This window comes from Nannospalax galili, unplaced genomic scaffold, assembly GCF_000622305.1.
Source record: "Nannospalax galili isolate Female #2095 unplaced genomic scaffold, S.galili_v1.0 scaffold664, whole genome shotgun sequence".
In the NCBI taxonomy this organism is placed as follows: Eukaryota; Metazoa; Chordata; class Mammalia; order Rodentia; family Spalacidae; genus Nannospalax; species Nannospalax galili.
In genome coordinates this window covers 243,406-262,176 of record NW_008354274.1, presented here as the reverse complement: position 1 = coordinate 262,176, position 18,771 = coordinate 243,406, and the positions used below count along the sequence as shown (strand labels likewise).

At 45.8% G+C, this 18,771-nt stretch overlaps 1 protein-coding gene across 5 annotated transcripts in view; it reads right to left on the bottom strand.

Moving 5' to 3' along the window:
* Positions 1-18,771, bottom strand: part of Rnf216 (ring finger protein 216) — a 147,884-nt gene that overhangs the window by 60,125 nt on the left and 68,988 nt on the right. The gene's annotated exons all lie outside the window — the stretch shown is intronic.

Here is an 18,771-nt window from a genome sequence, read left to right as displayed (position 1 = left end):
TTGGACTATTACCCTTATATAAGCCCGTACTTTCTTGCAATAAAGCATATCTGTGTCACTGAACCTGGTCTCCTGCACCTGAATGTGGCAACGCTGGCACAGACTCCTCACCAGCCCTGGGGTCCGGACCAGACGACTGATCGAAGGAACTAAGAGAGCAGGAGAGCGGCCAAAGCGGGGGGGGGGGGGGCCACAGCCCGTGACCACACCCTGTGTCACCCAGCATGTGCGTACTGCTGCAGTGCATCTCCCATACCTACCAAGTGCCAATGAGAAAATGCTCCACACCTTTTGAGGGTGCAGAATCTGTTATAGTTTGAGACCCACGGGGGGGGAGGAAGAGTTGGTTTCTCCTACTTAGAATAGAAAGGTGGGGTATACTGTTTGGTTATTAAGGAATGTGGGCAGAGGAAGTTCAACATTTATAATGGTCTAAATTTGAACAAACTTTCTTTTTTATTTATTCTCTTTGAGACAGGGTCTCCCTGTAGCCCCAGCTGTCCTAGAACTCAATATGTAGACCAGGCTGGCCTTGAATTCACAGAGATCCGCCTGCCTCTGCCTCCTGAGTGCTGGGATTAAAGGCATGTGCCACCACACCTGGCATTGATTTTTTAATGTGTTTTGCCAGCATATAAGTGTACCACATGCATGCAATGCCAACAGAGGCCAGAAGAGGGCACTGGATCCCTGGAACTGGAGTTACTGATGGCTGTTAGCTGCCAGGTGGGTGCTGGGAACAGAACCCAGTCCTCTTCAAGAGCAGCCAGCCAGTGCTCTTTACTGCTGAGCCATCTCTCCAGCCCCAAGATGGCCAACTAAGGAGAGAATTCCAAGGAGAAACCAACCCCTGTTGACTCCTCATCTTTGCTTTTAGCCTCCATACTTTTGAGAAAAGACATGGCTGGGGCCGTGAATGATAGCAGCAGAGGGTGGTGAGAGTTAAAAACTATAGGCCCTGCTGCATGTGCTGCTGCGTCCTTCCACCTTCACTTGTGCTGAAGATATTCAGAGTTCTCAGAGACAGACAGAAAATGGGCTGTAAAGATTATGATTACTAAGTCCCAGGAAACCAACAGTGATACTAATTCATTTTCCATGTGATAAACACAGGAACACAATTGAGGGGAAGAATAAACTTGAAATTAAGTTTACTCTAGTTTTCACTAATGCTGATAGTAAATGATTCCAGCCTACAAAACACAAAGCTGGAGGGCTGTGTTTGTTAAATTCAACAGAAAGGAGAGAGGCACCTAAACCTCAGAGTAACACACATTTCATGTAGTGCTTAAGAGTATCATACAAATGACCTACTGTCAATAGGACCTGGACTCTGGATTGATGTTCTGGGAACAAAGGGAAGGTTTTAGAGTTCACAGAGTACATGTTGAATTACATTTGCACCCATACAGTTACAGTACTTAGTGTGATTAACCAAACCCATTCTGACTTAACATTACTTACCAAGCAAGCCAGACACACTTGGGAAGTAGAAATGAAACATGCATTAAGAGTCTGCTTCTACTTTTCAGAAGAGCATGGTCTAAACACAGATAAAATGCTCCTATGGGAAGCAGTAACATGAGCTGAAAAACTTTTAACAGTCAGACATGGTGACATCAATGGTGATCAACAGCTGCTAGGCATGATGAGATTCCATTCGTGAGTTTCTGAATCAAAGAGATCATAAACTGGGGATTTCATATTAAATCTGATTATATGTGCTGTAGATAACTAAAATGCCATTTGCATTGTTGGAATGGACCAAACTCACCTGGCTAGGAGTCTGGGTGTGAGGATGCACTTTACAGATTGGGCCGCTCCGGCAGGAACAAAAGAGGACAGCTCTGAGTATGCACATAAGCTGGACCTTGCTGTGGTCCCCAAGCTCCTCCTGCCCGTGTCCCTTCAAGAGAATGCTCCCCTCCTGTTCTACTATGACTACCTGGCCCTCTGAAAGGGCTGTCTTCCCACACTAGCCTGCACCAACAAGCAGGAGCATGTCCTCCTCCTGACTCGTGCTCTTATTCATTCAAACTAACAGAGGGCAGGAACCGCACAGGCCAGGTGGGCCCTGGTGCCCCCTCAATGATTCTTTCCATTCCAAAGACATTCCTTCTCCCTAGATACACACTTAAGAACTGTGTATGACCTTAAAACAAAGCTGGCAGTAAAGGTACCTCTCCTCTAGTCTCCCATCCAGTCCTGATGCCCAGCTGTTTGGCTACCACCTTCCATGAAGCCCCTGGAAAACAAAGGCCTCCTGGACTAAGTAAAGCAGGGAGGGAAATCCACACACCACTACAAAGAACAGCCTAGGGGAGAGGCAGTCCCTATTCTTCTGGAAGAATAGTTTTTGAGGCCTAACAACTGAGAGAGAAAGAAAGCACCTGGTGCAGTTGAATCATGACACACACAAAAGTCACTAGCCTCAGGTCCAGGCACTTCCCCTCTAGCCATTGTCCCAGGCTGCTAATTCCAGACTGGCCTTGGGTCTGTATGCAGGTGTAAGCCCAGCTGGTACCAGGGGGTGCGGATATAACTTCATTCAAGGTCCATTATTTCCTGTGGGTAGAGATCATTGTTCCTCAGTAACCAAACCAAACCAAGACAAACCAGCCCCATGCAATCTTAAGGAACCTAAATGGGCCTAATATAAGTAAAACACTGCTACAGATTATACATATCCCATAATACTTGTAGAACATTCTGTTGTACAGCTTATAGTATCAGTTTCATTCTTCCACCCCACTGTTTGAGACAAGCTGGCCCCAATCCTCCTGGCTCAGCTTCCTGGTGCCAGGGTTAGAGGCATGTGTCACTGTACTCAGTATGATGAGTTCACGTTTCACTGCAATGATCTCTGTAGAGCCAAAGTGTTCACCTAGGAACAGATGCCCCCAACCTGGAGATTACTTAGCTTCAAGCAAGGAGCGCCATTTTGGCTACCCTTCTTCAGGAAGTCTCTGCTATGTGGGTAATGTGGCAATGCTGCACACTGTCAAGGTCAACATGAGGCAGGTTCTCCCCTCATAAGTTGTGGGCTGAAGAGATGACTCAGAGGTTAAGAACACTGGTTGCTGACATGGGTGCACTCACACACATGCAGGCAATACACTCATACACATAAATATAATAAATAAAATATTTAAAAAAGGAGGCTGGAGAGATGGCTTAGCGGTTAAGAGCATTGACTGCTCTTACAGAGGACACTGGTTCGATTCTGGGGTAAGAGATGATCATCCTGAAGAGATGATCATTCTTGAAGGTCATCCTACCCTTTTGCTTCCATCATTCACCCTATCCTGTACCACACAAAGACAGAAGGCACAGGAGCTGGAGAGATGATGGCTCAGTGGTTAAGAGCACTGATTGCTTTTGCCAAGAACCCAGGTTCAGTTCCCAGCACCCACATAATGACTAACAACCATGCATAATTCCAGTTCCAGGGGATCTGATGCCTTCTTCTGACCTCCTCAGGCATTGCATGATACAGGTGCACTTACCTACATGCACATAAAATTAAAAAAAAAAAGTTGTGACTGCTAATTAGGAAACCATTTTTTGGCTTTATCTTCTCAAGTTCTCCTATAGAGGAGGAAGAAATGAGAAATGATAGAGGAATGATATATAAGATGTAGGCCACAATTTAAAGGCTACATAAAGGCAAAGACAGCTTTTGGCAGACTGTATAGTCAGAGGCCCTGTGATAAGCTCTTTTCATATAACAGTTCTTCTGCCTGTCTGCTTGCCTTTCATACCTGCACACATCATCTGGACTGTGCCTGGAGCCTACCCCACCCTCTGGCTTGATGTCTATCTTCTTTCTTTTTTTTTTCTTTTCTTTAAATTAAAAAAAAATTATTATTTTTTATTTTATCTGTATGTGTGTACTGTCTGCATGTAGGTAAGTGCACCCGTATCGTGCAATGCCCACGGAGGCCAGAAGAGGGTGTTGAATCCCCTGGGACTGGAGTTATGGACAGTTGTTAGCTGCCATGTAGGTGCTGGGATTCGAACCTGCGTCTTCTGCAAGAACAACCAGTGTTCTTAACTGCTGAGCCATCTCTCCAGACCCTCTCTTTCTTTTGTTCAAGACAGGGTCTTCCTGTTGCCCCCAGCTGGTATGGAACTCACTATGTAGATCAGGCTGGCCTTGAATTTACAGAGATCTGCCTGGGATTAAAGGGGAGAGCCACCACGCCCTGCAAATTGCAGAGATTTGTAACACCAAGTTTCCAGAGTCTAGGTTTATTTGTGAGGCTCTGGGGCCCTCTGCTGGCTGCCTTCTGTAACTATCAACTCATCACCAGACCAACAGAATGTTGAGGCTGTCTATGAGGCTTTCAACTGATTTTAAATGCTCACAGAAACAGGCTGGAGAGCTTTATAGTGTCTGTGTGCCTTCTATGGCACCTACTGCAACATAAATATTTTATTTACATTTCATAATGGGACTGCAGAACAGTAAGGCTTGTGACAGACTTAAGAAAAAAAGGCCTGAGAGGAGGCTGGCCCCTAGCAGTGACTAAGAAATGTTTGTTGTTCCATGCCAGCCACCGCCATGTCAGCCTGGGCTCCTGGGCTTTTCACTGTCATAGTGCAGTAACCCTGCCCAATGGGATGAGTTTGAGAGGCCACTCTTCATACAGAATGGGGACAGACTATGTTTTCAGACACTAGTTCAGCAGGGAAGTGAGAACTAGACTGGGCAAACAAAGATAGAAACGTCCAGAAGGGCACAGCCAGAGTGCTAAATACTAAAGAACTGCAGTCATGTTTCCAGATCCAGTAACACTGAGCTTAACACAGTGAGAGCTGCTCCACCAATGACTTTCCAACAACCCAATCAATTCAGAGACCAACAAGGGGATTTATTAGAACCACTGGAATAGACTAACTTAAAGACTACTGAATAAAGCTGTGGAAAGTGTAGGAACAGGAAGATGGCACAGTGGGAGGAATACTGACAGCCACCTCTGAAGGACTGCTCCTCACTCCTCCAGCAACCCCATTTCCCTTCAGGAGGCACTGCTACTCTTCCCTGGTCCCACGGAGGAAACACAGCAGATAGGCAAGATGCCGCGGAGGGTCACACAACTGACAAGGGCTCTAGCCATCCTTGCCAAGGGCTCTGGGCGATGGGCCTGTTCTACCCCATCTAGTGACATGACTTGGGGCAAATCTGTTAACTCCAGAATGGTATGGAATAGGTAGAAGAGCTGCACAGCCAGTCTTGAGAGGTGGGCAGGCAATGGGCATGCACTGATACATGTGCAGAAATATAGTGAGTGTAATGAAGCTGCTGGTACACCAAGAGAACCTAGGTGAAAGCCTTGGGCAGAGCCTTTCTGCCTCCTGTTTCTGGAGTCTAAGTACTCACAAGATGAGTGATACGGCCTGCGCTCTGGAGCTATGGCAACAGACCACAAAATTAAGGCCCTGAAATCAAGTAAACAAGACAGGGAACATCCTTGCCATGGAATCTGCCTGAGGAATGTGCAATTGCAGGGAGGGAGGAAGGGCAGGGGAGGGGAAGGAGGTAGAGAGAAGGGCGGGTGCACACCACTGACAGAAGGCCTGCACCAGCATATTGGCATTTTCCATAACTCCTCTCTTGGGCACAGGAGCAGCTTTAGCATTGCCTATGGTAGGACTGACTCCAGCAACCAGAATAGTATACTTGGATGATAGAGCCAGCCTTGCCTTGGCAGCTTGAAGACCCTCAGACTGCCTTTTTGCTGAGTAGCTCCAGTCCTGGTGCTACTGGGGACAACAGTCAGAACACTACATAAGCAACTAGGCTCTCATGCAGGTCCCTCAAAGTCTCTTGGTAGGCTGCCCTACCTACCTCTAATCTCTTCTCACCTTCAGTCCTTTGGTTAAACTGCTAGCAGAATAATTCTTCAAAAAATATAGACTGATTCTGTCATTTCCCTGGTTTTGACCCTAGATGGACAGTCTGCTGCTTATAGAAGACATCCACATTTGTCACAGAGGCACCACCTCTTTCACACGCTACCTGAGACTCCCTGCCTCTGAGTCCCCAGGACACAGGCCCTCTTCTTTATATAGTGTTTTTCTGGAAGGCTCCTCCATAGCCCTCCACCCAGCTCTAACAGGCCCTCAAGGTGGCTCTTGCCTGTACTATGCAGAAAGCAAGGGTGCCTGGCTTGTCCCACTACAAAGAACAAGGTCTACATGTTCACTTCTGCATCTGCTCCACTGATTTGGGGGGTCTGTGTCCACCTCTGGAGCTTCAGGGTGGCTTTCAGAGCTTGATGGCTATTCCATACTTCCAGGTGAATGTCCAACAGGTGCCACTGTAGTCTGAAGCATACTTTCTGATCCTTTGGCATCCACAGAAAGCTACTGTCTCCCCTGACCACTGAAGGCCATAAGGACCCACTAGCTGTGCAAGCGGACTACCTGAACGTTCCTTTCCCCCTGCCCAGCTCTCACCTCCAGTCCATTCTATTCCATCCCTATGGATACCTCAGCACCTCCATTCCTGCCCAGCTCAGTTCTAGTCCCATGCAGTGGCAGCTTTGGGCCGTAATCTTCCCCAGAAGAATCTGTGTGACCCTAAGCAGCATCTAGCCTTTGTTGGCAGGATCAGCTTTAATTTTTCAAAAGAATATTCTGATAGCAGTTTGAAAATGGACTAAAGAACACCACCACCACCACCACCACCACCACCAGGGAAAAAAAAGTTCTGGCAGGATTTGTGTAAAGATTAAATAGTAAAATGTTATATGCTACAATAGCTGCTACTTTTATGTATCAACAGCCTGGGGGCTCCTCACACCCAAGGCGGACTGCTTCATCCTGTCTTTGTGAACATTCTGAAGCTACATACACAGGACAAACCCAACATAACCACTGAACTTTCTGAATGGAAGTGTGCAAAGGAATTCTCTAAATCTGCCACAAATGTGCACTTAATCTGGAGCCTCAATGCCCCTACAAAGTAGGCAAGCCCTGAGCAATACAATCATGGGGGACAGGGATGACAGTCAATCAGTTCCTAATCTATTACTCGTAGCTGCCACACAGTGAAGACATAAAGAAACTGACCTTCTGGCTCCTGCCAGGAATCAGTTGCACATTGCTTATGCTTACAGAGAGACTGTGATTCTGTCACCAGTGATGCCAGATGAGAAGGTGTGCCTGCCTGCCTGCCTGACAGATGGACAAGGTCAAATAGAAGTGAAACATGAAGAACACAGGCAGCGCAAAAGTTGGGTATGGCCCTGGCAAGGCACAGCTGGCTCTCTGAGCTAATAAGCCTTTTCATGAAGGGATGAGAACTCCTGGTGACTAAGAGGAGCACCAGCTGCATCTTCCAGGGGTCTGCATAGTACAGATCCCCAGGGTTTCTGAAAACCAAACCTGGCTGGGAGGGTACAGACAACCCATATGTCCATGTGCTTCTCTGGTTCCTCCTAGCTATGTGCCTGTCCCCTGCTATGGACTGAGAGGCAATGTACTGCTATCTTAGTGACTATGGGTGCCACTCCCATGGCTATTCAATGTGCCTCGTGAATGGGAAGGGCAACAAAATTTACTTTTCTTCCCCCTATCTTTTTGAAACAGGGTCTCCCTGTAGCACCAGCTGGCCTGGAATTCACTATGTAGACAAGGCTGGCCTTGAACTCACAGAAATCCACCTGCCTCTGCCTCCCAAGTGCTGGGACTACAGGCGTGCACCACCACACCTTGCTACAAAACTTACTTTTGTGGTTTCTGTCTTCTAGCTAACCAAATGATAAGCCCCATTATTTATGAGGTGGACAGAGTAAAACACTCACTTTACTGGAATTTTCTGAACACATGTGCAAAAGACATTCTCTTATCAGGCAACTTATTTCTTCAAGAGGTAAGGGGTCCCTGGTTGGGTTCCTAGGCTATATAAAAGGAGAAAGGGAACTATCTGTGGATGTGCTATGACCAGTTGCTTCAAGCTCTTGGTACCTTGACTTCCCCACCATGATGGACTGTATCCTTGAACTGTGAGCCAGAGTAAACCTTTTCTCCCTTAAATTTCTTTTGTCAGAGTACTTAAAAATATGTATTTTATTTATCTTTATTTCATGTGTATGTGTGTATTTCCTCTGTGTATGTAAGTGCACCCATGTCAAAAATTGCCCAGGGAGGTCAGAAGAGGGTGTCAGATCCCCTGGTACTGGAGTTATGGATGGTTGTTAGCTGCCACGTGGGTGCTGGGAACTGGAACTCAGGTCTCTGCAGGAGCAGCTAGTGCTCTTAACCACTGATCCATTTCTCCAGCCCCATGTCAGAGTATTTTTTTTTTTTTCCATCACAGCAACAAGAAAATAAACTAAAACAAAGGTTAGAGAAGCTTCTGTGACCTGATTTTCCCAGGTGCTGGGAGATGGACATTAAACATTGTAACTGCAAACACTGTGCTGTGAGATGAACCTTCTTGTAAAGGGGAAGTCTATTACTCTTTCATCTTTCCTCCCCAGATAGAAGTGACAAAGGAATGTGCTAAAAGCCAGAGGGGGAGAGGGCATTGTGGGGAAGTAAAAAGCCCAAAGCTGTAGAAATCACAGCTTTGCCCCCTTTTTCTCATACTCCTATCCAAATGGCAAGTCACCAAGGCTGTAAACGCCTATCCCAGGAGTAATTAAATCAAATGAATCTCAGGATAAGGACTTTAAATATTCAAAGTCCCATTAATCCTCCTTATAATTAAATATGTATGCTAAAAAGGTTTGGACAAAAGCAAAACCATTTCAAAACGTGCATTCTTTACATCTATAGCATTAGCATGCATTTCTGTCCTGATCTTGTAGAAAACTATGTAAAAAATTCCATGAAGCAGCCAGTGTAACAACTGGTGAAAGAATGCAGATACAATCTCAGTTGATAACTGAGCTTTAAAAATGTGTCTGAATAAATAGTTCCCCTTTAGTGTTATATGGCCTGAGTTCAGGGCCTCATGTGTAAGCAAGTGATCTATTGCTAAGCTACACCTCTGAGGCCCCAACAGGTTCACTTTTAAGGACCTAAGTAATTGGATCTGCAGTAATGACCTCCACTTTCAACCTCTATCTTCCTTTGCACAATCTGACCTGCACTCTCTGAGTTCCCCTGCACCCTGGGAGAGGCATCTTGCTTTCTGTTGCACTGAGCTCTTCTTTCACTTGAGCCTGGTTAAAAAGCTCAGTGTCTTCTCAGTCCTCAGGGGCTACTCTATTGTTAAGATATTCGGCCATGGGAGATGGTCACCCCAACAATGTATCCTGGAGGAGGGCAGTCAAGCTCCCTTGCTGAAGGGTCTCAAAATTCTCAAGGAGACTCCTACCGCTATGTGGTCTTTCTGGTCTGTCAAAGCACCCTGGGGGATGGAGAGCCCAAAAGATGGGTTCTCTGATGATAGTCAGGTGAATGCTGTGACAATGCACAGCACACAGTTTTGCCCCTGGATGTTTCTGTGATCAAGAGCGGCTACTCGGAACTACCAGTGCCACAGGGCAGGCTGAGTCACCTATCCAGGGTCCCAGTGACATGTCTACATCCTTCTGCTCTGTCAGAGCCATCCACTTCCCTCTCTCCAGCCCCGCCATGCACTTCTTTTACTTTATTCATTTTTATGTGTATGAGTGTACTGCCTGCATGTATGTACACCCATGCCATGCAATGCCTCTGGAGGTCAGAAGAGGCATCAGATCCCCTGGAACTCGAGTTACAGACGGTCATAAGCCACCATGCAGGTGCTAGGAATTGAGCCCGGGTTTTCTGCAAGAGCAGCCAGTGGCCTTAACCACTGAGCCATCTCTCTAGCCCCACCATTCACTTCTTTAAAAATACATGAACAGGATTTGAGAAGTTTGTCAAAGAATCGGTGAGAGGTGGTGCTGTTTGTGGCAATGGACTGTTACCTACAGAAAGTTTTTAAAGATCCTGCTTTTGCAGGATTCCTGACTAGCCGAACTAGATTCAATACCACAGGCAATTCAATGTATTTGCCAGGAACACCAGACTCCAACCCAAAAGCTAGAAATGAAGGGATATGTGGTATTTCTAGTCATTTAATAGTCCACCTGCAGCTACCTCTGGGTAGCAGTGCAGAAGGAGTCTCCCCTTTCAGTGCCATGGACTTAAGTTAAATTGGAAGTTTCCTTCAGCTCAAGACAGAGTTCAGTCCCTCTGCCCTTTGCAAGATTCTGAGGTAAGAAGATCTTACAGAGAAATCAAATGATCCCAAATGTTAAGGGCACAAGAATAAGAAAAATGATAGCAGCTCAGAGAAATAAAGGAATAAAAGAATCAATTTTCATTTCTGAAGATCTAAAGGTGAAAGGTACTAAGAGAAATGTTTTAGGGGGAGGCCCAGGCATCAATGCAAATGTCATTTTATGCATGAGGAAGCCAGAGGGGCACACATGGACACACACACACACACACACACACACACAGAAATATAAATTTCTGGGGCTGGAGAGATGGCTCAGTGGTTAAGAACACTGACTGTTATTGCAGAAGACCCGGGTACATACTCCAAGTCAAGCCTCCCTTCAGCTGTTGGATTCCTTCTAGGAAAAAAAAAGCTACACCTGGACTGGGCATGGCAGCACACATTCCTGTAATTCCAGCACTAGGGAGGCAGAAACAGGTGGATCTCGGTGAGTTTAAGGTCAGCCTGGTCTACATAGTGAATTCCAGGCCAACTAGAACACGGAAAAAAAAAAAAAAAAAAAAAAAAAAAAAAAAAAAAAAAAAAAAAAAAAAAGAGCTATACTTGTACTTTGCTTGCAAACTATGTCCTAGACAGAAAGGAGCAGGAAGCTCACACTGGGTGTACCTTGCTTTGCTCTGTGCCCTTGACATCAATATCCTGAAGTGACTTCCTGCTTAGTGCTTACATGTCTATCTTATATTTTGTGGAATGGGATACTGAAATTTTGATGATTAATACTGATGAATTCTGTGTGTTTTACTTTCTTATCAATAAATAGGCTGCTTTTGATAACTTATGACACATGATCCTAAGTTGATAAGAGCTAACATTACTATGCAAAGCACCACTTAGGGCTGGGTGTGGTGGTGCCCACCCATAATCCCAGCATAGGTAGAAGCAGGAGGATCAGGATTTGAGGCCAGCCTGGGCTACGTTAAGACATCTTCTCAATTCCAGAATAAAGTGAAGCACTTCCAAGGGTGAGAGTGGGAGATGATAGAAGGAGTCACTCCAAGTTGTGTGGTTTAAATTTCATCAGAGGTGCTGCAGGCAAAGCATGTGGTAAGTGTTCAGTAATCAAGTTGTGACTTATCACCATTATCACTACCGTTACCTGGTATAGTGCAAGTATTTGGTAGCCAGTCTGGTGACAAAGACAACGTATCTACAGTCCCAGTTACTCAGGAGGCTGAGACAGGAGGATTTTGAGTTCAAGGTCTGTGTGGGCCTACAGTGCTTGTGTAGTCTGGGAATGTCTGGTACTACCACCTGAACATTAAAAGATATTCTTCACATAAAGTGAGGAAAGATTGGAAAAGAAGTTCTTAGGTGATTTAAAACATTAAGTATACCTTCCCTGTTTACAAGGTTCAATAATAAAATTTTACTAAGTTAAAAAAAAAAAGACATCTTCAAAATAAAACAAAAAACAAAGATAAAACTTGGGAGTCTGAACTCCTGACTGAATGAGGACAGACAAAAAGGAAAGTGCAACAACTGAACAAAGTCTTTGACTTGAGAGCATCTGGTAGATGTTCTATGACTTCTGCACATGGGAAAAGTCCTGTAATGCAGCACCACCCTCAGGAGCCTGTGTGCCAATCACTAGGTCCAAGAGCATTGAGGGAGGAGGGGTGCTCCTGTGCAGGTCAGGGGAAGGAGGACTTGCTACAGGGCTGATGTTACTCCTGTGGTCTGAAACAGCAGTTCTTGGGTTTGTGAGACATGGGAAAAGTGCAATTTTAGGAACCATGACTTACCCCATGACTCTCTTGAGCATAGCCATATTTGAGTACCAAACAGGACCAAAAAAAAGAAAAAGAAAAAGAAAAAGATAAAGAAAACAGGGCTGGAGATACAGCTCAGTTGGCAGTGTGCTTGTCTAGCATGCACAAAGCTGGGAGTTCGATCCTCAGCACTGCATAAACCAGGTGTGGTGGTACGAGGTGCATGTCTCTATAATCTCAGCACTCAAGTAGTAGAGGAAGGAGGACCTGAAGTTCAAGATCATTCCTGGCTACATAGCAAGTTTGAACCCTGTCTGGACTATATGAGACCCTATGGGGGTGGGGGGGGCACTCAGGAAACAGGACCTTCCTGCTGTCCCATTAACAATGACACCTTATTATTATTATTATTATTATTATTATTATTATTATTATTATTATTATTATTATTTTTGTCTTTTTGAAGCAGAGTCTCCCTGTAGCCCCAGCTGTCCTGGAACTCACTATGCAGACCAGGCTGGCCTTGAACTCACAGAGATCCACCTGCCTCTGCCTCCCGAGTGCTGGGATCAAAGGTGTGCGCCACCACGCCCAGCAACCTTGGGTCTTTCAATCACACACATGCACAATGTACACAATCACCATGAACTATGATTTTGGGGGATAGAGGAGACTCAACTTATGCTGAGTTAACTCTAGAGGTCACAGGCTTCCCTGTAGTCTGCCTGCCACATCTGTCCTACTACTTTTATGCACAAAAAACTCTGTCCTGGGGGCGGGGTTGTGTGTGATACTACAGGTTCTGACAGAAGCACATCTTCTTTGTACAGAGAGCAAGCAGGGTGGTGACCAACCAAACTGCATCCCAGTTCCTACCCTACTGGGTCTGTCTGTGCTGAGAGGGACAACCCAGGTACACCCTGAACACAGAAGACAGACAGACACCTTGCTGCTTGAGAGCAGAACTATATTGCCAGTACTGTGTCTCACAACTCATTCTCCCTGCCCTGCCCTTTTGGGTTATAAGCAGTAATTAGTAGTGTCAAGGTTCTGGCTGAATTGCTCCAGGCCCATTAATAATGGAAGAGCAGGAGTGCCATGAATACAGAAGCATGCAACAGAGGCTTCAAGGTTAAAAGCAGCAAAGGAGGAGAGCTGGGGTTGAAGTGGGGAGGTGTGGTGCTGGAAAAGGATAAGGGTGCGAATGTGCAGGTGAGAGAGAATACCAGTTTTCAACGGGTGCTTTAAAATGACCAGCTTCCTTTCAGTGTAACACACACGGCACAGCACAGCTTTCTGGGGCACACCTTCTCTCTCTGTCTGGGGTGGACCCATGGCATGGTCCTGGCCACTTGGAAGGGAGTCCATCAGTCCTGGAGAGTTGCCACGAGATGGATTGAGATCAGAGGAAATTACACCAGCATTTTTCAAGCATGTTTCAGACATAAAAGCCCAGGCCTGCTTGTTCAGCAGAACTTGCCCGCTGACCATTTTTCCAGCCACAGCCAAGAACAGCCAGTGCACAGCAGCCTGGACAGCAGCAGGTCCCGCCTCTGCTGGAAGGGGAGTTTCCACCTCTCCACAAACCTCCATGTTTGCAAGAAGGGATTTCAAAAGCTCCCATTTAAGACGTTCCTACACAAAGCTTTGTAGACAAACTGAATGATGGCAAAGAAGCCTGAAAATTATGCCTGGGAAAGACTTAGTTCAGATATTTGAAAAGCATCTGCATGGGAGGAGGATGTCAGCAGCCATATGTGAATTCTTCAGCTGCTTTAACCCACACTGTCCCCTAAGCAGTGAGGGATTTGCTAGTCAGCTTCTCCATCTACCAAAAGTGAGCTGCGTTACATACTAGGAACACAGTGACTCTGTCAGCTGCTCTCACAACTCCAATCAGGCATTTTAAAAGCCCATTATAGCAATTCTCGCTGAATCAGAACCTATCCTAACCTGCTAGTAAGGAAGAGTCTCTGTGGAAAAAGGAAGCCTTTGGAAGCAGCCTTGAATCCCAATTATGAAGGCTGTATTCACTCCACAGGGGTTCTGATTTCTGACCCATGGTTTACATCCTGCCTGACAGCTCTGCAGTGGCTGCTGTACACAGGGCCTGGGCAGAAAGACCCAAGAAAGGCAGTGCCAGGCACTGAGGCATGACAGCCCTCTTCAGGTACTAAAATATGCCCTCACACAGCTATGAGACTGGAAAACACACAAATGTATTTTAACAATTACATTTCCTTCTTTTTGAGCTCTTGTGAACAACAACAACAAAAATCCTTTAGCTTTAAAAGATCAGAGTGATCGGCTGGAGAGATGACTCAGCAGTTAAGAGCACTGGCTGTTCTTGCAGAGGACTGAAGTTCGGATCCCAGCACCTACACGGTGGCTAACAACTGTCCTTAACTCTAGTTCCAGGGGATTCGACACCCTCTTCTGACCTCCTCAGGTATTGTACAACATGGGTGCACTTACACACATGCAGATAATACACTCATACACATAAAATAAAAATTAAAAAAAGTCAGAATGATGAGTTGATGACAATGACTAATTCCTCCATTGAAAAAGTAGTATGTGAGCTGGGCATGGTGGTACACGCCTTTGATCTCAGCACTTGGGAGGCAGAGGTAGGTGGATTTCTGTGAGTTCAAGGCCAGCCTGCTCTACATAGCGAGTTCCAGGACAGCTGGGGCTATAAAGAGACCATCTCAAAAAGACCAAAACAAAACAAAACAAAACCAAAAACCCCAAGAAAAAGTAGTACGTGCACACATTTCATCTCTTGATCTTCAGTGGGCCTCCCTAGAGAGCAATTCACACTACCAATGTCCTGCTATCCTTTTAAATTGGTTGGGACAGACTGTATGGTCTGCAATGTCTAAAATATTTACTCTCTTGCTTTTTACAGGAAATCTGCTGACTGCTACCTAGTGTAGGCCACAGTGTGACAGTATGCAAGTGTTCTCTGTTCATGATTATTCAAAAGGGAAATGGATAATCACACTCCCACATGATTTTTTTTAGGGACAGGGTCTCATTCTGGAGTCCACAATGGCCTCCAACTCTTCCTGCTTCTGTCACCTGAGTGCTGGGATTACAGGTATGTACCACTAAGCCTGGCCTTGAAAATGGATATCCTTAAGAAAAAAAATTTGTAACATGTTGGGATGAGGAAGCTCCCTTTAAAAGGGAACTTCACAGTGAGCTACCCCCTCCAAAAGTGTCACTTCCTCTTTGTAGAGGAAGTAAGAAGGGAACTGTGGGTCTTTTGATAAGAGGAAATTCCCCTTTTGCTCTATGGGAGCTATTCCCTGTGTTTGTGTTTTTCTAACTTTAGGCAAGACTGCTTGGAGCATACCATAACCAAATTAGGAAATAAGCCTGCTGATGTCTCTAAGTGGTCACCACATAGCCAGGATGCACAGGCAAGCAGAGACAGTGATGGATGGGGAGGGAGTGTCAGTCCCAGAAGGAAATACTATTTGCTTGATAATCAGCCTTAAAAATTAGACTTGATCAGAATTAGTAACAGTTTTATGAGAGTCATTTGCTGTGGCTGACCCTCTCTGCTCCTCCATGCCCCCCGCAAAGGGCTTCCAAAAGGTTGGGTGTAGTGGCATACATAGTAAGACTTTGTTTCAAAAAAGATAAAACACTTTCCAGAAGCAAGGAGCTCATGTGGATCACAGTGAGATGCCACTCCCACCTCCCCAGGTGCTGCCTGCACATTCTCACAGCAAAAGTCTAGGTAGTCAAGAGCTGAAGATATAGCTCAATGGCAGAGTGCTTGCTTGGCATACACAAAGCCTTGGGTCACAGCAAATTGAAAGACGGATTCAGTTTTAGGCTACTAAGAAAAAGGGAACTGAGAAAAAAGCCTTAAACAAATAGTTGTGTGAACTTTCCATTTCAGGCTGCTTATCATACCAGAACAGTGAGGTTTAAGCTAGTCTTACAGATTTGAAACAGGGTCTAGGTATGTGATACTTGACCCTCCTATGGAGGTTGCTCCAGCCATTCTACTCAGTGATTCTCAACCACTGTCATTCACTTCTGAACTGGAGCCAGTTGAGTGCAGAGCCTAGACCAACCAGCACTATCTGGTAATAACATCCAACCTTGGAGAGCCTTGTTTTCCTCCCAAATTTCAAGATCAGCAAGATTCTTGGACGCGATCTTTATTCTCTTAGGAATGTGCTCTGTTCAGTTCCAGCTTCCACTGTGAAATTGGTTAGCTTGAAGGGAGGTTTAAAGGACAAAGCAAACCTTGGCTCTTTTAAGGAAAATCTTCAGAAGTGTGCGGGGGGGGGGTGGTGGTGGTGGTGGGCCTGAGTCTTGGAACTTGTGTGGTGGTGGTGGAGGCTGTGATCTGGACAGGGGTTGAAAACAGCTTTCTTTTTCAGACACTTGCTGGGCTTATGTTAGGATGCTACCCTAGTCCCTTGGAAGAAAGGAAAATTCATAGCCACGGTCTCACAGTTTCAGATGCTGACAAAATAGCTGGGTGTTTCTCTTTTGTTTTTGTTTTCTTTTTGAGACAGGGTCTTATGTAGTCCAGGCTGGCCTCGAACTCCTAATCTTCCTTGCTTCCACCTCTGTAGTGGTATGTGCTACCAAACCTGGCTTGAACATTTTCTTTTTAAGTACTCATACACCGATTCTGAACAACAGTAGTTACCACTGAAAAGAGCCAGAAGCTTTATAGGTAACACTTCACGTGGATGTCACACTTTCCAAAAGACCTTGGGTGACTGACAAACCTACCAATTAAGGCCTTCATTTCTATTGGCTAGGAGCCATGTAGCATACCTTTACCAGAGTCAACTCTATACTATGAGACCACTAGGGACATGTGCAACTTAGAATGTATACATAACTCAAAGAAAGGTCAATGATCTCTTCAAGCTGCAGATCTAGTACTTAACCTGTCTACAGTCTTTCTTCACCTGACCACAGAGGGCATCTTATCTTCCAGGTCTCTATAGACGCAACATCTACAATTACAAGCCAAGAGAACCAAGAGCCAACCATAAACACCCAGGAAGGCTCTGAAGGAATGAAGACAGAAATACCCCCTTGTCCCTCCTGAGCTCCCATGCAGCAGCCGTCTGACTGGGCAGCAGGACAGGGAGTGCCTTGCTCTCCTCTACTACTGCCACCATCAGCTCTGGGCAATTCTGAGAGCAGCTCTCCCTGCCTGTCTCTGCTTTGTCTCCACCATGTAGAAGGCACAGCAGTTATAGACAAATCCCACTGTCCTTTTATGGTAGAAAAATGAATCGCTTGCCCAGCATTGGAGCCCAGAGATGACAGAACGGAAAGTTGTCATTTGTTGTGGTTTTGGCAGCTGCAGCAGTGTTCCTCCCCAGCCACCCTTGGATAGGCAATGCACACCAGACATCTGCCCAGGAAGTAGACAGAGCTAGCCAACTGCTGGAGGAGTCTTCCCTCACCTTGCCTGTGAACAGACATGCCATTTATGAGTGGTAAGCCTTGGTTTTGTGGAAATGTTCTTCACAAAACAAGGCATTTTGAAAAAGTCTTGTTTTGTGTGAAAGGTCTAAGCAAAGATGCCCCAGAGAACAGAGTTCCAGCTGACTGGGCCCAAGCACCTTGGCACAAATTAGTGGGACTAAGGATGGGCAGAGAGGTGGACCCACATGATGGACAGGAGACCAGGGTCATCTTGCTCCCTGGCTCCTGTGAAGCATGGAGGGCCAGGAAAACAGTTACCAAGAGCAGATAAGTCCATCCCAGGAAAGCACAGCAATATCTCAGTCTTGTGCTGATAAAGCAGCAGTTTGTAACACAGGGTCTTAAATTGTTTGCATTTCTGTCAGGAGGCCCACGGGGGGCGGGGCAACAACGGGATGGGACAACAGGGATAGACACACACACACACACACACACACACACGGACGGATGGACAGACACAGACACAGACACACACACACACAAAGCAGGCTTCCCAGCAGCTGCGGAAACACATTGCAAAAAAGAGAATTAGGCAATTCTCTGTAGGCACATCAAGTGTTAGGGAAATTAAGCTTATCTGGGTGAGAGAAATTAAGCTTATCCAACATACTTTCGGCTGGAAAACAAGCTTTTCAAAATGAGTTGGGGGAAAACTTGTGATGGTTGCACAGTTCCACATTTAAAGTGCCCAAGGACTTAAAAAAAAAAACACCTAAAAAACAAAACCACGAAGAACTGCTGGTTCATGGAACTGCAGCAAGCACAAACTGCCAAATGATCTGCTCCAGGGCCAGTCACTGAAAGGAACAGCAATACTCCTAGACACACTTCCTGAGCATATTCCAGATGGTCCCTCACAGGCCAGTCCACCCCAAAGCCACCTTCTTGGTACCTCTCAAGTCACCAGAATTCAAGACTGGAGCTTCTGCAGCCACTCCTACTTCAGCCTTCCTGGAACTGGGAAAGAGTTGTACAAATACAGTTTTATGAACAGGCTTTGGAATGAGAGGATTAACCAAGGACTGCCAACACTGTTCTCTGGTTGCCAGCAATGGCTTACTGTGATAACTATGTTGACAAGGCTCCCTGAAGGTCTCTATCTGCCACTCCCTCTGTAAGCTCCATAACATTCACCCTCCAAAGCTGCAAGAACTCACTGTCCCTAGTTATCCTCCAATAGCTCTGGCATCTCTAGAATCAATGTCATTCTCTTTGCTCTGCGATGCTCCACAACTGGGAGCTGACTTCTTTTCCTAGTATTACTTTCACTCTGGTCATACTCATTACTAGCTGACCCTGCATACAGCCTGGATCACGTCATTCTCTGGCGCCCCCAGGTAAAACTCTGCCTCCACCCAT